We start from the raw sequence: 6,267 nt of genomic DNA, 5'->3' as shown, positions 1-6,267 counted from the left end.
GGACACAGTGATGAAGGGAGTTCTGTCACATGAGGTGGTTCATGGTCTGCAGGAGAAAATATCATCCAGGCTTCTATCACACACATTTATACCCCTTGATTGGAGCAACCTGATTCTGGGCATTGCCCCCAAACCTCTCATCATAACAAGATGCCTTTCAAAATAAGGGTCTGCTGGCTGCACTATGGCAGTCACATCTCATTTGGAGGCCAATGACAGATCAACATGGCCCAACCATGGAGGTTTTATCACACATCTGCACTCCAAAGCTCCAGGCCCACTTCCCATCGGGCTCCAACTCACTGGAATCTCTGTTCTACACCACTTTCATGAATTAGAGTCAATCAAGGCACTTCCTTGTTCAGTCATGATGAACAACAGGAGATACAAAGATTCTCCAGTGCTTCTTGGTAATGTTAATTACATAAATTTTACGATATTGGTCTAGGCGTATTTCAAGGATGAAGTAGGTGGCACTGTGGGTTTGGATTCATTCAGGAACCCTGAAGTGGTGAGGAATCTTCTTTCAATGACAGCTCTAGAGAACTCTGCTGGCAAGGTTTCCCAAAGTGTGGCCAAAGGGTCACAAGAAACCTGGCCCATTGGGGACTAAAATGTGAGGGTCATGTGTGTTTTGACTCTCGACTATGGGTGCCAAGGCTTTAATAAGAAAATTATATTATATCTTGGCAGAGATTCCCAGTGCTGTGGAGAAAGCCACCTTGGGCCTAGATCTCAGTTTCCAAAGGCATATCTCATTTTTGGCCTCCTAAAATCCCCACACAATTCATGGCAATACTTCTCTGAGGTCAGTTCCAGAACTCAGTCTCTAATGGGAATCACACCAGAGTTCAAGCTGAGGATGACATAGTCATCTCTTCCAACCACCACAGGAATGACCACAATTAAAACAAAACACTCCCACAAGGCCCTCATCTTCTTCCATATAGACACTCATTATAACATTCTGGCTGGAGGTTTCCCTAAGGGGAGCAGTCCAAGATGATGTCCAAAATATCTCCCATTCCCCTCTATTGCCTAATGAAATTGTGGCCTGGAAACCCTTCATGAGAATCAGGATATATAAAATGGGCCTACAGTTCATACTGCTCCACTTATCAAATTTGATGCCTATAGACTGTCAGGGGTAGATTATTTATGTGTACTGAAGTCATGGCAGAACTCAAGCACCTATGCAGTAGCTACTGCAGGACTTTGCACAACCCATTTGACCAAAAGGATCCCTGTTCTAGCTTCATGAATGTCAGGAGCCTTACCAGAGGAAGGCAAAAGATTTCATCCAAAATGACTATAAATTTTTGTCATTTTTGTTTTGGATGGACACATGGGATCTTTATTTAGATTCATGGGGTACTGAGAATCTAAGCCAAAGCCTCACACAGGGCCAAGAGGCTAATTCAGACAGGTCCCTTTACAAAGCAATTAACCAAAGAGTCACAGGTGAGATCCCTTCATTTCCATTTAGAAACTGTATTCCTGAGGCTTCCCAAAGGTGTGGCCTGAGGCAAAGAACTTCCTGACATTCAGGGGAACAGAGCAATAGGTAAGAAAAAGGCCCAGGGACAAACCTTTCCACAAGATTAACACTATGGCACTGACAGCCCTTGATCATGCTCCTTGCATTGCTATGTAGTCAAGCAGGGTTTCTACACTTAGAGCCTTACTGGTCACAGTGATTTCTGAGTTTTCTGAGATGTTTGACATTCCCTTCAGCAATTCAGTTCATGGCCATGCCCCAGACTTGCAGATGGTATATATCGTGGACACAAATGCATGAGCCCCTTCTGTAGAGAGACCAGAATTCAGGAAGAATACAGGAACTTAGGAACATACTAGGTGTTGCCCATCTGCAAGGCAAGCAGCAGTCCTTTTATAAAATAGCCAGGATGAGTGCTGGGAAGCTTTCCAATAGGCAGGACACATCCACTGATGCATTCTTTTTTCTACTGTTTACCACCACAGACACAGTCGGGTCCATTGACATAGAAACACTTGCCTTGAGCAAAAGGACTCACTAGTAAACAGTCCACTCCAAAGGGAACAAACCCGCTTTCCTCCATATTCTCAGAACAAGAAACAAAACCACAAATTCAATCACAGATCCACAAAGGCACCACCACCCCCGAGTTGGTCTGCCTCTATCCAAAGTGTTCTCTGACTGTTGGGTCAAACTGTGTTCCCCAGCAGTGGCCTGTCCTGTCTCAGCTCTGGTCTCCTTTGCCAACTCGGTAAATTTCAGGAGCCAGCAATGAGCCAGTACTTTCTTTCTCAGGAGAGGCCCCTCTTCAGAGCTTTCCTGGCATTTGGGCATCCCCATATGAGTAGGTACCAAGAAAGAATGACTCTGTCCTTGGTAGATTCAAACAAGTGAGACCACTGGGACTGGGACTGGCTCTGGGTGTCTAGCTACCTAGATCCCAAGTTCAGAGAGTTCCATCACCAAGGAAGTGATATGAGGTCACTTCCTTAAAGGAAGTGAATGAGATCACTGCCTTGGCAACCACTTTGCCCTAACAGTTGCTTCCAAGTGTTCCATGAGATGGAAGCTGCTCCATCTTCCTGTGACATTTTTAAAATTTAGAAAGGTATACATAACATAGGTGCCCAGGACCAGCTATCCATACAGACCTGGATTGGTCCATCTTCCCTGCATTCAGAAGAGAGAGCCTGACTCAGACACATTTCTTCTTCCTGACCCGTTTTTTTGCCATGGAAGATGACTTTAGGCCTTTCAGGCCCTACCTAGCTGTCGACATCTTCTCCAGGGATAATTTCTCCACCTACCTTTGAGGTTCTCTGAAGGTGTTGGATCCCTACATATCTGTATTGCAAGATCAACTCTGTAATTTCTCTTAAGTAAAATTAGATTGAGGGAACAGAGTATGGTTAGGGTTAATATCATGTTTTATTACGAGTCATTCTGCTGGATGTATACTAGTATTGGGAAACTGGAATATTTATCAGTATGTATAGATGAAATGTAAGTTTGAAAACAGAAAACCAGATAAGATCTGAAGCACAGAAGGGCCTTGGGCCTTTGATTTGCATACATAGTTTTGAATTATGTTTTGCACAGATTTATAATATAATTCAATATAAAATGGCATAGAATCTTGTATGTTGGATTATTAAATATAGAAGAGAACATCCAGTGAAATAGGTATAGTAGGTAGGATTGCAGTGTACATTTAGGAAAAACATTGAGCTTAGGATTTGGACAAAAAGCCCTTTTCCAAAAGGGTTTTTGTGAGACAGTGAATGTGAATATCTGCACACATGAAGAGTCAGTCACAAAAATGGACTTGTGAAAATAAGTAGGATAATAGATATCAGATAGAAGTTAGGAGATCGGGCAAAATATAAAGTGATTAATATGGTTAGAAATATTTTCAACAGGGGGGTGGTTGAACATATAATCTTAGGAAGAAACAAATATATAGACCCCAATAGGATTGTAATTGGAAAGCATTTGCCAAAGTTGAATTGGACATTTTCTAGTAATCCTTGCTCTCACTAAAATTAGGATTTGATAGAATCATAATATAAGTGTGAGCTTTGCATTTTGTGTCCAGAATATTATTGTGATGAATATGTAGATCAGGTGACATGAGTATTTTTCCACCATTTGTGGAAGCATGTTTTGAAACACTATAATCTCATGTTTGGGGATACCAATAGCTGTACCCTGTGTCTATGAATAGAGAGATGATGCGTGAATAGACCATACTGTGAATAAATAATATAACTGGTTCCAATTTTAAAAAATGGATTGAATTGATATTTTAAAATATACATGAAATCTGGAATTCATATACATACATTCATTCCAACTAGTTGTATATCTAGTGGTAATATTAGGCTACAATTTATAATGAGGTGTGTGTGTTTTGCTTCAAAAATGATTATGGAAATCAAAAATAATGTGTTATGAAAGTAGGTTCATGAAAAAGCAAGTAAAGAAACATAGAGAAACACATGTGTTCTGTCACATGCAGTGACTGAAAGTGAATCATATGCATTTAAATTTGTGAACTTGTGGATGAAAGGATATATCCTATGATGTATATATAGTGAAGAAAGACTAACGTACCAAAGTTGAAAGAAAATTAATGTCAAAATACACATCATGGCCCCGCCCTTCCCCGTGTCTCCTCCAAGATGGCGAGAGGCGGTAGCAGGGGGGGTTTCAGTGCCTGCCTGTGGAGTGAAGTGAAACTTAATGGCCAGAATGGCGACTTCATGCGCCCTCTCAAGACCATCAACAAGACTATACCATTTAGAAAGTTATGATGAATGCTTAGCTGTGTATAGAGATCTTGTCCGAAACTCCCAAGATGACTATGATAAAGAGAGGAAAACACACCTTTCAGCAGTGGTTGCAGCTCAGAGCAATTGGGAAAAAAGTGGTTCCAGAGAACTTGGGCCTCCGAGAAGGCACACAGGAACTGTGCTACAATGCTGCATGTGCACTGATAGGACAAGACCAGGTGAACCAGGCAATGAAAATCCTACAAAAAGCTGAAGATCTTTGCCAACATTCATTTTCAGAAGACTCGGATGGGACTGAGGAGGACCCACATGCAGAACTGGCCATCATTCATGGTCAGATGGCCTATATTCTGGAGCTTCACGGTCATACCGAAGAGACTTTGCAACTTTACAATCAGATAAGAAAACTAAAGCCAACTGATGTGGGATTGTTAGCTGTAATTGCAAATAACATCATTACTATTAATAAGGACCAAAATGTCTTTGATTCCAAGAAGAAGGTGAAACTAACCAATGCAGAAGGAGTAGAGTTTAAACTTTCCAAGAAACAATTGCAAGCTATAGAATTTAACAAAGTTTTGCTTGCTATGTACACAAATCAGGCAAAACAGTGTTGCAAAATATCTGCTGGTTTACAGTCCCAAAGTCCTGCACATCTCCTGCCTGTGTTAATCCAGGCTGTCCAGCTCTGCCGTGAAAAGCAGCATATAAAAGCAATAGAGCTACTTCATGAATTTTCAGATCAGCATCCAGAAAAATGCAGCTGAAATTAAACTGACCATGGCACAGTTGAAAATTTCCCAAGGTAATATTTCCAAAGCATGTTTAATATTGAGAAGGATAGAGGAGTTAAAGCATAAACCAGGCATGGTGTCTGCATTAGTGACCATGTACAGACATGAGGAAGATATTGATAGTGCCATTGAGGTCTTCACACAAGCCATCCAGTGTTATCAAAACCATCAGCCCAAATCTCCTGCTCATTTGTCATTGATAAGAGAAGCTGCAAACTTCAGACTCAAATATGGGCAGAAGAAGGAGGCAATTAGTGACCAAGAAGAGCTATGGAAACAAAATCCAAAAGATATTCACACCCTGGTGCAACTTATTTCTGCTTACTCACTTGTGGATCCAGAGAAAGCTAAAGTTCTTAGCAAACACTTGCCCTCATCAGATAGTATGTCTCTAAAAGTAGATGTCGAGGCTCTTGAAAATTCTCCTGGTGCTACATACATTGGGAAGAAGGGTGGAAAAGTTACTGGAAATAGTCAACCAAAGGAACAAGGACAGGGAGATTTGAAGAAGAAGAAGAAGAAAAAAAAGAATGGAAAACTGCCTAAGAATTATGACCCAAAAGTTACCCCAGATCCAGAAAGATGGCTACCAATGAGAGAATGTTCTTACTATCGAGGAAGAAAGAAGGATAAAAAGAAAAATCAGATTTGAAAAGGGACCCAGGGAGCAACTGCAGAGGCCTTATCTGAACTGGATGCCAGTAAAATTGTGAGCAGCCCACCCACCTCCCCAAGACTTTGCAGTGCAGCAACAGTCTCTGCCTCTACAAGTAACATCATGCCCCCAAGACACCAGAAACCTGCAGGGGCCCCAGCAACAAAAAAGAAACAGCAACAGAAAAAGAAGAAATGAAAAGGTGGCAGGTGATAGAATGTCCTTGTTGCAGGCTGTTTTTAAATAGCCTCAGTGATATACTAGGAACATAATAAAGGTAACACAGCAAGAAGCACAGAACTGCTCCCTCTTATATCCACTTATTTTCATAAAATAATTTCTTGTGCATCAAAGAGGAAAACACCTTTCTCAAAATGCCTAGTCAGGTTTGGTAATTTCAACTGCCTATGTTTGCACAGATTATGAGGACTGGAGATGATCAGGCATATACCACTTTGATATCTGTTGCACCCTTTATCTTTGTGTGCTGATTTGATCTTTTTTCCATTTCACGAATAAGGCATATTA

General features: G+C 41.2%; 1 pseudogene; it reads left to right on the top strand.

Moving 5' to 3' along the window:
• Positions 1-4,249: 4,249 nt before the first annotated feature.
• On the top strand, positions 4,250-5,937 carry LOC143388763 (signal recognition particle subunit SRP72 pseudogene; annotated as a pseudogene).
• Positions 5,938-6,267: the final 330 nt, after the last annotated feature.

Source organism: Callospermophilus lateralis, unplaced genomic scaffold (genome assembly GCF_048772815.1).
Source record: "Callospermophilus lateralis isolate mCalLat2 unplaced genomic scaffold, mCalLat2.hap1 Scaffold_1392, whole genome shotgun sequence".
In the NCBI taxonomy this organism is placed as follows: Eukaryota; Metazoa; Chordata; class Mammalia; order Rodentia; family Sciuridae; genus Callospermophilus; species Callospermophilus lateralis.
This window is presented reverse-complemented; position numbering and strand designations above follow the sequence as displayed.